The 13,986-nt window shown below is 45.6% G+C and overlaps 1 protein-coding gene across 17 annotated transcripts in view; it reads left to right on the top strand.

Annotated features, from left to right (window-relative positions):
- The first annotated feature begins 1,140 nt into the window (after positions 1-1,140).
- Positions 1,141-13,986, top strand: part of sipa1l3 (signal-induced proliferation-associated 1 like 3) — a 112,598-nt gene continuing 99,752 nt past the window's right edge. For 15 of the 17 annotated variants that reach the window (XR_009789922.1, XR_009789923.1, XR_009789924.1 and 12 more), the window contains exon 1: positions 1,141-1,296. The gene's annotated coding sequence lies outside the window, so the exon portion shown is untranslated. The remainder of the gene's footprint in view (positions 1,297-13,986) is intronic. The other 2 variants (XM_061783238.1, XM_061783239.1) reach the window with 2 other exon arrangements.

The following is a 13,986-nucleotide window of genomic DNA, read 5'->3' on the forward strand; positions in this document are numbered from 1 at the left end:
TGCGACCCTCGCAGCCAGTGACAGTGCACTGTGAGCAGCCACGGCAGCCAGAGCAATGTCTCGTCCCCCTACCTGGCCTGGTTTGATGTTGATTTTTTTGGGGAATGTACCAAAATACAAACCACAGCAGAACAATAGTCTAGATATTTGACCACAGGTCAACAACAGTCAAATTGTGTTCTTATTTGTGGATGGGGCGGGACAGCCGGTGAGGACCTTGTTCGCAAAACAAGACACCACAAAAGATGACACGGTCAATTATGAGAACAAATATTTTAACAGTATAATTTGATCAAATGTACCTACCTGGTAAGGCATAATGTTTCTCTTCTTCTAATCCTGGAAACATATTAAGTACTACAGCAGAAATCAACAATCAGTTTGTTCACTCAGAAATAATTAAACCACCGCTGGCAGCATGGTACGTAGTGGTTAGCCTCACAGTTCTGACTTGTGGTTCAAGGTTTTAATCTCAGCTCCTGCGTTCCTGAAAGGAGTTTGCATGTTCTTCATGCGCTTGCGTGGGTTTTCTCTGGGTACTCCAGGTTCCTCCCACACCGCAAAAATATGTATGTTTTCCATACACGTTTCATGCGAGACAACAACTTGATAGCATATTATCAAAAAGAACAGAGTTCCTACGACAACAGCTAAGATACAAATTTTCATTGCAGACCTTGCATTTAGGTGAAAACAAAACTTTTGACCCATGACTTGGTTTGCCTTGGGTCTCCGGAGGTGGGAAGAGGGTCCTAAATCAAATTCTGCTTGGGGCCCCAAAAAGACCGGCACTGTGCCTTGCAACCACAAAGTGACGCTGTTGACTGATGTGTAGGTAGGAGCTGACCGATAAGGGATCCATTAAGTATGCTCATTCGTTGAGCGTTTCTTTTATGGCAGTCGTGCATATTTAAATGCAAACAGAGCTATTTTTACGCCAAAAATCATTGATGATGCGAACAAAAATTCGATTCAAGGCAAAATGTAGAAATAATGGATTCAATTTGTGTTGTAAAGGACACACGCATAATATTCGCAGTGTATTTTCCACCCCACATTTCCAGATGGCCATTCACTGTCCACTCTGCACTCCCAGCCCATTAGTGCTGCCCCTGCCCGTGCGCTGAGTTTGCGCATGCGCAATGAGGTCGAGCACTCCGCCGTGGTTTCGGTTGAGCATTCTTGGCAACGTCTCGCTCAGGGAACAGCAACTGGAGGCTGCTTTTTAACCATGTCTGGAGTCTAATCTTAATGTCGTTGGAGCCGGAGGACGACCCTAGTCGCAGTTTTATGAAGGTACGAGCTCTTTTTGTTGCTCTTCAAAACAGTTTCAATTGGTCCAGCTGGGCTATTTTTTAAGCGGCGAAAAAAGTGGCGAGCGGTATTAGCGAGCTAGGCAAACACTGAACAGGGGGAAACCGAAGCGTCCAACTTTCAGTTAAAAGCTACCCGTGGCGTCTTTACCGAAATCTGAACGTTCCATTTTAAAAAGGCTTCCAACGACTCTTCACGGCACTTTAACCCACAGCCGTTGACTTCAAGATTAAAGAAGTGTGTCGCTTCCCCGGGCTACTTTTATTAACTGCCCTAATACCGTCACCCTTCTTGTCGTTTTGCGCATGCTCACTGAGCTATGCAGATTTCCCGTTTGTAGTTTTTCCCCAGCAGAGTTCATCACAGACGCGAGGGTCCAGGCGGGCACAATAAAACTACAACATCCAGACAATGGGAGCTTTGTTCGGCGGGGGGGGGGTCAACCGGCTTCTAGGACCCCCCCCCCCCCTTCACACGGACGAGCGCTGCATGTCGATGAGTACTGTTGTGCTGCAATTGGAAGTTGCCGATGGCAGGCGGCGTGGGAAATGTTGTGGCTCTACGTGCTCACACACGTAGTTTGTACAAGTGTGACCCGGTTTACCGAGGAAGGCTTCGTGCAACATGTTAAAAATTGGAGGATTGTGCGTGCTGTAACGTGTTTGGACGTGCACATCACAGTGCACCAGTGCCAAAAGACGTGTGTGCTTACAGTATGTTGAATATCTAAACGTGCATTTGGCAAATTATTATATACTCACTGTTGTGTTGCTGCTGTGGTTGTAACACATGAAAGTGATTGAAATTAGCTACACCGACACAAGCTATAGGTTGTTATCGATATTTTAATACTCTCAATGAGGTGGTTATTCATTTATGCCATGTCAGATACAAGGTTTGTCAGAAAAGTACCAGGACTGATGCCACAAACGATCTGTAGCTAGTATCTCCCAAAAGTCTGTATACACTTGTTTTTTTTCTTCAATTTCGTTTCAGGTATCATTTGGGCAGACGTGAGGCCATCAGCATTTGACAATGGCTTCCCTATTAGCACTCGAGCAGCATTGCAAAATTGTTGCCGGGAAATAAGTTTTTCTGTCCCCGACTGCAGTTCTGCACCGGTTTAAGAAGCTTTATGGCCGTCATACTGCTCCAACGTGTAGTATAGTTTTACGCCATTCATGGCAAGTTTCTCAAAGTAGGATCTGTTTTTGACAGACCATGCAGCGGAAGACCTGCTACAATCACCACTGATGCAAACACTGAACGGTTAGTGCAGGTATTCACTCAAAGCCAGGGAAGGTCTATCAGGAGAGTTTCATTGGAACCCAGCAACCACAAAAGATTCAGCGGATTCCTTTTTTTTTTTGTGTGTCCTTTTCGGCTTTTAGGTCAAGCAGAAAGGAGGATCTGTATCCCTTTTATGCCGGAACAGTTTTACTGTGTCACAGTGGATATTTTAAGCTACCACTGTGGTTTCTTTGTATTCTGATGGATATTTATTGAGAAGTACAGTCATTCAGCCAATCACAACATTTTTTTTAAAGGGCAGTGACAGAAAACACAAAAAGCAAAGAGTGTGAAAAGGTAACAATATAATATCCGAAAAGAAGACAACAAAAGACAAAGCACTATCTGTAAACAAGATGGGGAAAGTAAAGAATTATATACCTAGTACACTGACCCATTGGATTCGAGCGTTGTATGGGTCAGTAGTGCTATACCCTGTGAGGGAAGGACTGGACAATACAGGACAGGGACAGGAGGGGAAGCATGCAGGACAAGGGGCCCAGGGGTCCACCCAAGAGCGGCCTGGTGGACGGGACACATCCCACACCGAGCGATCCAGTGTGGTCCACTGGCCCCACCGAGGTGCCCCGAAAACCGGCCACCCGCAGATGGCCTCAGGGACCCAACGCCACAATCCCCAGCCATCCCCCGCACCCCCAGGAGAGCGAGAAGCCCCCCACCAACCCGCCAGGCCCACAATGTACCCAGTCCCCGCCCAGCCCGGTGTCCCCTGTTTGGTGGAAAGGAGGGCGGATAGGGGAGCCCGACAAGGGAACGATAAGGGGGGCAACCCGTAGAGCAGCCACGGGATGCTTCAGAGAGTGATCAAGCTCTCCCTGTACTGACTTCATGTTGTTGAGCATCATATTGAGGCAGCTAAATGGAATTCATCCATAATTAATCCATAAATGTCAGTCACACCCGGGCTTTTCCTTGCTCAGACATGTCCAAATCTCCTCATTGAAAAAAAATGCTCATGAAAAACTCTGGTTATAATGGAACCAGAGGCAGCAGTCATCTATTCTATCAAATATCAGACTGATAAAATAACTAAAAACATTCAAATATATCTACACCTTGCACTAGTGCTTCATTGCGTATCTCCTGGAACAAAGCATTTTTTAATGAAGTAAATGGAATTTTGCCAACCCAAGTGGCACCTGTAACCATGATGTGAATCTCTGATGTATGGCTGGCTCGGGGTGACTCATCAGCTTTTGACTTTGTTCTGTTCTGTACACAAGCAGCTCTGTCGTGCCTATCCTGTGAGTGAGCAATCAAATCTCTCCATAGGGGCGCCTTGTGAGATTTTTTTTCAAGGCACGACAGTGAGCATTTTGGCATCAAGGCCGCTTTTAGCTCTCCCTCCCTGACCACCACTCTTTGGCAGACCTCGTGGTGTTTGTTAAAAGTAGATTGTTTTTTCCTTGGGGTAGGCATCATTGTGCAATCTAGCATCTTAGTTAAATAAAGGCTAATAGAAATGGATGATTGTAAGTGAGGCCACATACACGTCTAAATCAGCATCCATCACAATTTTTAGAGAATCTTCCTCACACAGCGAGGAAGACACCTTAAGCCACAGGTGCCATCTGGACTATGTCATTGTAAACTGTTGTGTTGTGTTTAAGATGAACATTTACTGTCATTTTTAAATTGATTTAAAGAGCTCAACTATTTGCTCTTTACAACACCATAATACCATCCATCCATCCATCCATTCTCTACCGCTTATCTGGGTCGGGTCGCGGGGGCAGTAGCTTCAGCAGGGACGCCCAGACTACCCTCTCCCCAGCCACTTCATCCAGCTCTTCCGGGGGGATCCCGAGGCGTTCCCAGGCCAGCCGAAGGATGTAGTCTCTCCAGCGCGTCCTGGGTCGTCCCCGGGGTCTCCTCCCGGTGGGACATGCCCGGAACACCTCACCAGGGAGGCGTCCGGGAGGCATCCGAATCAGATGCCCCAGCCACCTCATCTGGCTCCTCTCAATGCGGAGGAGCAGCGGCTCTACTCTGAGATCCTCCCGGATGACCGAGCTTCTCACCCTATCTCTAAGGGAGAGCCCGGGCACCCTGCGGAGGAAACTCATTTCGGCCGCTTGTATCCGGGATCTTGTTCTTTCGGTCACGACCCACAGCTCATGACCATAGGTGAGGGTAGGAACGAAGATCGACCGGTAAATTGAGAGCCTCGCCTTTCGGCTTAGCTCTTTCTTTACCACAACGGACCGATACAAAGTCCGCATCACTGCAGACGCTGCACCGATCCGCCTGTCGATCTCCCGTTCCATTCTTCCCTCACTCGTGAACAAGACCCCAAGATACTTGAATTCCTCCACTTGGGGCAGGATCTCATCCCCGACCTGGAGATGGCATGCCACCCTTTCCCGACTGAGGACCATGGTCTCAGATTTGGAGGTGCTGATTCTCATCCCAGCCGCTTCACACTCGGCTGCGAACTGCTCCAATGAGAGTTGGAGGTCACGGCTTGATGAAGCCAACAGAACCACATCATCTGCAAAAAGCAGAGATGCAATACTGAGGCCACCAAACCGGACCCCCTCTACGCCTCGGCTGCGCCTAGAAATTCTGTCCATAAAAGTTATGAACAGAATCGGCGACAAAGGGCAGCCTTGGCGGAGTCCAACCCTCACCGGGAACGAGTCCGACTTACTGCCGGATATGCGGACCAAACTCTGACTCCGGTCGTACAGGGACCGAACAGCCCGTATCAGGGGGTTCGGTACCCCATACTCCCGAAGCACTCTCCACAGGACTCCCCGAGGGACACGGTCGAACGCCTTCTCCAAGTCCACAAAACACATGTAGACTGGTTGGGCGAACTCCCATGCACCCTCGAGGACCCTGCCGAGGGTGTAGAGCTGGTCCACTGTTCCACGGCCAGGACGAAAACCACACTGCTCCTCCTGAATCTGAGATTCGACTTCCCGACGGACCCTCCTCTCCAGCACCCCTGAATAGACCTTACCAGGGAGGCTGAGCAGTGTGATCCCCCTGTAGTTGGAACACACCCTCCGGTCCCCCTTCTTAAAAAGGGGGACCACCACCCCAGTCTGCCAATCCAGAGGCACTGTCCCCGATGTCCACGCGATGTTGCAGAGGCGTGTCAACCAGGACAGCCCCACAACATCCAGAGCCTTTAGGAACTCCGGGCGAATCTCATCCACCCCCGGGGCCCTGCCACCGAGGAGCTTTTTAACTACCTCAGTGACCTCAAACCCAGAGATAGGAGAGCCCGCCTCAGAGAACCCACACTCTGCTTCCCCATGGGAAGGCGTGGCGGTGGAATTGAGGAGGTCTTCGAAGTATTCTCCCCACCGACTCACAACGTCCCGAGTCGAGGTCAGCAGCGCCCCATCCCCACTATACACAGTGTTGGTGGTGCACTGCTTTCCTCTCCTGAGACGTCGGATGGTGGACCAGAATTTCCTCGAAGCCGTCCGGAAGTCTTTCTCCATGGCCTCACCGAACTCCTCCCATGCCCGGGTTTTTGCTTCAGCGACCACCAGAGCTGCATTCCGCTTGGCCAGCCGGTACCCATCAGCTGCCTCAGGAGTCCCACAGGCCAAAAAGGCCCGATAGGACTCCTTCTTCAGCTTGACGGCATCCCTCACCGTTGGTGTCCACCAACGGGTTCGGGGATTGCCGCCATGACAGGCACCGACCACCTTACGGCCACAGCTCCGGTCGGCCGCCTCAGCAATGGAGGCGCGGAACATGGTCCACTCGGACTCGATGTCCCCCGCCTCCCCCGGAACATGAGCAAAGTTCTGTCGGAGGTGGGAGTTGAAACTCCTTCTGACAGGGGATTCTGCCAGACGTTCCCAGCAGACCCTCACAATACGTTTGGGCCTGCCACGTCGGACCGGCATCTTCCCCCACCATCGGAGCCAACTCACCACCAGGTGGTGATCAGTTGACAGCTCCGCCCCTCTCTTCACCCGAGTGTCCAAGACATGCGGCCGCAAGTCCGATGACACGACCACAAAGTCGATCATCGAACTGCGACCTAGGGTGTCCTGGTGCCAAGTGCACGTGTGGACACCCTTATGCTTGAACATGGTGTTCGTTATGGACAATCCGTGACGAGCACAGAAGTCCAATAACAGAACACCGCTTGGGTTCTGATCGGGGGGGCCGTTCCTCCCAATCGCGCCCTTCCAGGTCTCACTGTCATTGCCCACGTGAGCATTGAAGTCCCCCAACAGAACAATGGAGTCCCCAGCGGGAGCGCTCTCCAGCACCCCCTCCAAGGACTCCAAAAAGGGTGGGTACTCTGAACTGCTGTTTGGTGCATAGGCACAAACAACAGTCAGGACCCGTCCCCCCACCCGAAGGCGGAGGGAGGCTACCCTCTCGTCCACCGGGGTGAACCCCAACGTACAGGCGCCGAGCCGGGGGGCAATAAGTATACCCACACCTGCTTGGCGCCTCTCACCATGGGCAACTCCAGAGTGGAAGAGAGTCCAACCCCTCTCGAGAGGACTGGTACCAGAGCCCCAGGTGTGTGTGGAGGCGAGTCCGACTATATCGAGTCGGAACTTCTCGACCTCACACACCAGCTCGGGCTCCTTCCCTGCCAGAGAGGTGACTTTCCACGTCCCTACAGCCAGCTTCTGTAGCCGGGGATCGGATCGCCAAGGTCCCCGCCTTCGGCCACCGCCCAGCTCACACTGCACCCGACCCCTATGGCCCCTCCCACAGGTGGTGAGCCCATGGGAGTCTTATTTTAAGACTTTATTTTCACAATAGTTTTAACAATTAAACAGATTCAGCTCATGGGAGCCATCATGTTGTTGTTCTTTAGAGAAAAAACTAGTTGAGATGGAAAACTTGGTTGCAGACAAATATTGAAGTTTATCTTGTCTCAATGCTTCTACAATATTTTGACAAACTCGTAAATTCCTAAAGATTAATTAATTGACTAAATCCAGACAGAGTTTGCCATACTTTTACAGTTCAAGACCCAAATTAGAAATCTGAGTTCCTTGTCGGGATCGACCCATAAAATATTTTACACCGTCGCTGTTGACCGGGAACCTCTTATGTCCAACTATGGTCAATTTAATATTTCTTCAGAAATCGATACCAATGGTCAGTTAGCACATGGTGTGTTATTTTTCCAAATTAACCAATCTAAAGTGTCAGCCATGAAGGTAAATTTGTGTGCAGATTAATTTCCGCCTGCTGCACTGTCTAGTAAGCTCATTGTCTTTTTTTATTGCATTACTCATGGCTCTTACACCTTTGAAATAGAGTTTGCAAAGATGTCTTAACCACAGTTGTTAGCTTTTGTCAAGTATTAAAACTTTGTGCTGGGGGGTTCAGCTCAAATGCAGACTTTGAAGGGTTGGCGGTGGTGACCTGCCCATAAAATCCTAATCAATGACAGTGTAATAAATTAGTTATTTACTTAGGGAATTAAATTTGCCATTGGACATGAGTATGGGGAGGTGTTGTGTTGACGTTGGTGCACAAAAATGTATAATAGCAACATAAACTGGAATACAAACTTTAATAATGGGATGTTTGGTAACGCAAGCAAGATGGTGTTTTTTTTTGATGACCTGAAAAGCATTGGATTTGGAGCAGCAAGGATTCTGCCTGACAGTGACGATATACTGTTCATAAATGAATGATAAAACAGAAGAGATATCTACAATGACAAACATGAATGGGGGAAAAAAAGCAATTGCGTGCCTTATTGATGAGCATTTTACTCAATACAATAAAACCTGCACTGCAACTCATTTTTAGGGTCCCAGAGTAAGTTTGGTAAACCTTGAAAAATAAATTATTATTCCCATCCTTTGCTAAGCACCGTCATTTACAGTCATATCCTCTAAGGACATATAGAGAGCTTGATGGGATTGATTGCAATTTTTTCATAATTACCCCGCTAAAAAACAGGTCAGTGATTTACACAAAGAGACATGTCTCTGCTTTATGGCCACCTAGCCAGCTATAAAACACTGACCAAACAGACAGGATTGAGAATTTCCTCAAGGTGTTTGCCAATCTGTGCGGAGGAGGATTGAGAGTATCACACTTCTACATGTAAAAAACCTCAACAGACCCTTTCTGCATTAGTCCTAATATAAAGGCTGGTGTACGAGTCAATGGCTCGAACAGATGTGGCAAAAATCCCAGACTGCATCCTCCTTCCTCTGACTTCCCTGTGCCGGTCATGTTCGACTGGGGTAAATATAGCCTGTTGCTTCTTGCTGGAGGATAAACACAGATGTCGAGGCGGCGTTACTTGCCACAGGTCGGCTCCGTGTCCTCCCACTGGTCAGCTCCGGCCGCAGAGTGAGAGCCATGCGTCCATCCACAAGACACTTCAAATGCAAAACTAGGGGTTTTGACTGAAATATGGGGCAGATGTGCAGCCACTGGGAACGTACAGACTACCAGACAAAGGGTCATTTATTTACTCAGGCCTCACATGAAGTTGCCTAAGGAACATTTCCATAGGCAGAATAACCAATATTATACAACACTTGACAACTCCATGACAACGCTTCATACTGTATCTTCATCTCTGTATTATGCAGGCTTTTGTCATAAGGGAAAAGTGATGTCAAATGCTCCAGAAATCATTTATGATAAAAGCACCAGTTGTTCATTCATTCTACAGGGAGGAGGCCTTGTTCTGGACGCTTGCAATTCTGAAGCATTCATACATCCATTGATATGAATTGTCACAGTTAAGAAGGGTATGTGTGTCTTCATTGTATGACATCTTTTTCATTGGCTTTTTGCAAAGTGTCTCAATGTTCCACCTGCTTCAGAGCTGACATAAGGCTTTACCAATGGGCAATGAGTAACAGGTGGCCTGTGTTTTTGTATGTGTATATGTGTGAGAGTGCCTTGTTATGTCGCAGACTCGACACTATGGAAGCAGGAAATCCTGTGCATGACAGTTCGGCCTCCATCTGTTTTTATTGAGAGAACAGGAGGAGTGAATTAACCCAGTTCCCAACTCCAACGTGCACACACACACACACACACACACACACACACACACACACACACACACACACCATCTTGATCATTTAACCAATGTCATGCCCAAAGGTCACTCGCAATCTATTTGTAGTTTGTCTATGAAGATGATGCAATCTTGTCATCCTCTGGTTCCTTGTGTGAAATGTTATGCTGCATTATTGCTACGCATCATTCCACAGTGCTTATCAGTTTTAGCTGGTGGAACAAAATTATTTTTTAAGAAAAAAAAGCATTTTTTCGCCATGTGTTTTGTCTTCTACAGACCCTTTACAAAAAATGTGAATATCATGGAAAAGTTAATTTATTTCCATAATTCCATTCAAAAAGTTAAACTTTCATAGATTATAGATTCAGGGCCCACAATTTAAACAATTACGTAGTATTTATTTGTTTATTTTTACATAATTTGGGCTTCTAGCTCACAAAACCCACAAAATCAGGAATTAAAAAAATTAGAATACTGTGAAGAAATCACCATTTACTTCTCAGTTTTTGTAGAAATAAAAGAAAAAAATGAGGGTACATTAAATCAATCAAAATATGGTACTTTCAAAACGATATGTTAATCTTCAATACTTGGTTACTTGGTTAATACTTCAATACATCGAGGCAGTGATTAAAGCAATCACTGCCTCGATGCGCAGTGGCATTGAGGCAATCAGCCTGTGGCATTGCCTGGGAGTTATGAAAGCCCAGATTTCCTTGATGCTAGCTGTCAGTTCTTTATTTTTGGGTCTGGTGCCCCTCATTTTCCTCTTGATAATACCCCATAGATTCTCAGTGGGGTTTAGATCCGGCGAGTTGGCTGGTCAGTCAAACACTGATGGAATGGTGCTTTGGTGCTTCTGGCGGTATGGGCAGGGGCCAGGTCCTTCTGGAAGATGAACTCTCCATCTCCATACAGATCGTCAGCAGAAGGAAACATGAAGCCCTCTAAAACATTCTGATAGGCTGTTGCGGTGACCTTGGATTTAAGAATGCAGAGTTTACCAACACCTGCACTGGATATTGCACCCCAAATCATGACTGACTGTGGATATTTCACACTGGACCTCAAGCAGCTTGGGTTCTGTTCTTCACTCGTCTTCCTCCAAACTCTTGGACTGTGAGTCCCGAATGAAAGGCACACTTGACTTTCATCGGAAAAGAGGACCTTGAACCACTGGCCAACAGTCCAGTCCTTCTTCTCCTGGCCCAGTTGAGAGGCTTCCTACGGTGGCTCAGGCTCAGAAGTGGCTTGACCCGAGGAACCCGACAGTTGTAGCCCATTTCCCGTATGCGTCTGAATGTGGTGGTTTTTGAAGCTCTGAGTTCCGCCTCATTCCACTCTTTCTGGATCTCTGCTAGATTCTTGAATCTTCTCTGTTTGATAAGCCTACGGTAATCTCTTTTGGTGGTGCATCTTCTCCTGCCACATTTTGTCCTTCCACTGGAGTTTCAATTGATATGCCAGCCAGCCTCCATAGCTATGAACCTTTTGATGGTCTTCTGGCCAGCTGTCAAGTCTGCAGTCTTCCCCATATTGTACCCAACTGAGACAATTGAACCAAACTGAAGCAATTTAATTACACCTGGGGAAACCTGTACAGCTGCTTTAAGTTAAGTAAATGATTAGTGTGCGACACTCAAGTTTAAAACATTTATGGCCTGCAAAATTTGGGCTGATTTCTTCAGTGTTCAAATTTTTTGAATTCCTGATTTCATGGGTTTTATGAGCTGGAAGCCAAAATTATGTAAAAAATAAACAAATAAATACTTGAAATTGTTTAAATTGTGGGCCCTGAATCTATAATCTATGAAAGTTTAACTTTTGGAATGAAATTATAGAAATAAACTTTTCCATGATATTCCAATTTTTTGGAAAGGATCAGTATATATAGTGACTGCCACATTAACATTACAATATACGAGCTCTCTATAATCTATAGTCTAGATCTTTAGGTAATAGCTAGACTTTACACCGATCTGATCGGCCTGATCGGTATCAGCCGATAATAAGCATTTTATGCTGATCGGCTTTAATGACATAATTCGCCGATCCGTTCAATGATGTCATTGATCGGCTCTGCAAAAGACATTTACTCCATGTGGCCATTGTGTACAGTATATTTGAATCCAAAAGCTAGTTTATTTTTAGCCTTGTTGCGTGTCTTTTGACATAGAACTGTAAATATCTGACAACCAATAAAGTTTTTTGAAAAAAAGATGTCGGCGGTTTGAGACAGACAACACGTAATGCCTGGATCAGACTACAAGAAAAATTTGGTCTTTCACAATTGCACTAACGTCAGACTACCGCAATAATATCTTGTATTCCGATACCACCGCATCCCGTCTTTTACGATCACTGGGCTTTATCTTGTAAACTCAAACGTGACCGGATACACTCGTTACCATGGCGACGATATCGCAACGCGTGTATTATAAGAACAAAATGGGGGAAAACGTGTGCTGGTGGTCACCGGTGCTCGGGAGATTATGTTCGTTGAAGGCTTGCTTGAGGTATGTTCACGTACTTTTAATGCGATACGGCTCGCAAACAGGCAACAAAATGTTATGTAGCCTAGCAAGCTACTGCTAGCACTAACGGTTGTAAGTAAACATCCCAGCGTTCTGTTGAATCATGCGCTATAGTTTTGGTGTGTGTGAAGTAATTTAATTACAATAAAGTAATTCAATTACAGTAAGATAGCACCCATTATTTCTGTTATGTTGTAATGTTGGTTTGACTTGACTTATTAGAATACATTACCTGACTAGAGCAGTGATTTCCAACCTTGATGGAGCCAAGGCACATATTTTACAATAGAAAAATCTCACGGCACACCAACAAACAAAAATGTCACAAAAAGTGGATGCATTAATTACTGTATCCTGCCATCTAATAGAAGACCATTCATTTGTTCTGTCTGTCACTATGCCTCACTGGCATAAATAGATGAACATCCACCCATCCATCCATTTTCTGTACCGCTTATCATCACTAGGGTTGAGGGCGTGCTGGAGCCTATCCCAGCTATCTTCGGGCGAGAGTCGGGGTACACCCTGAACTCGACAAAGAAACATTATTTATTGTAAATAGATTTTTTTTTTAGCAATTAAGTACACAAGTATATACAGTACAGTTAATGAACAAGTCATTTAAATAGACACATTGCTCCATCTTGTGATTTTTAAACTCGCCAATTTGTGATCGCCCCCAAAAATCCTGATCGTTTAAACCCTTGTAATATCCCAAAATTATCTATATTTGTGGTTGCCTTGTTTAATCTGCATTAAGCGTGGCAACCAAAATAAAGTAAAACCTTGGTTTTTCTGATTAATCCGTTCCAAAAAGTCTGACCAAAATCAAATTGTATATTAAAAAACGAAAAAATATTTTCCCATAGGAAATAAGATAAATCCAATTAATCTGTTTGAGACATCCCAAAATATGAACCAAAACTTTTACCTTTATTGAAGACTCTGGATGGTATGTGTAAAACTGCGAGGGGAGATGGAGGATGAGGTTATTGTTTGAAAGGGTAATCCGCCTTTTTTTTTTTTTTTTTTTACTTTGCTAGGAGTTTTTTTTATTCAATCCTATAGTGTTTCTCTTCTTCTTTATCAAATCATGTTACACCTTACATCCTGACGAGATCAGCCATGAGTACACCATTTTTTTCGTCCTTTGCTACAAATTCTTTCTTGAATTCCATGGTGTTTCTTGTCTCCATCCATTGGCCGGCACTTAAAACTTTCCACTGTGATGAAAAGAAACGTCAAGCAGAACAGTGACTTTGACGCTAATAATTTGTTGCTTTTGTGAAACCTCAACCTATAAAACAACAAAAACAAGATGGAGAAAGGACTTTTGTTATAAATTTTTTTTTACAGACATACAGCTATGAAACGCGCCGTGAACAACGCTGACTCACCACATGGCTGGAGTTGAACATCGGTGGCTTTTTTACATGGCAGTTGTCATTCACTCCAGCTTTTCTCACGATCGCGACACACACTTTCTGCTTCCTACCGTGACACATACTCTTGTTTATACCATACATATACTGTACATACTTTGCTTGAGTGTGAGATGCCTGAACTTGTCTGACTTCCGTGTTGGCATTTCTCTCCCTAATAATCAACATAACAAGCCGAGATTCACCGCCTAATCGTTATCTTCTACATAAAAGCTGTGCTGATCTCAAATCCAAAGCGACGGAATGGTGCAATCTACAAGGTTCTGTTAGTTATTACAGTGGTTTACAAACCTGTATTTTAACACACAAGCTGGGAAAGACCCTTTTCCACACCCACACATTGAAAAATGTACTTGACGAAATTATACGTCGGTGGCAGTAAACGGTTGGGTTT

This window comes from Phyllopteryx taeniolatus, chromosome 8 (assembly GCF_024500385.1).
Source record: "Phyllopteryx taeniolatus isolate TA_2022b chromosome 8, UOR_Ptae_1.2, whole genome shotgun sequence".
Taxonomy (NCBI): Eukaryota; Metazoa; Chordata; class Actinopteri; order Syngnathiformes; family Syngnathidae; genus Phyllopteryx; species Phyllopteryx taeniolatus.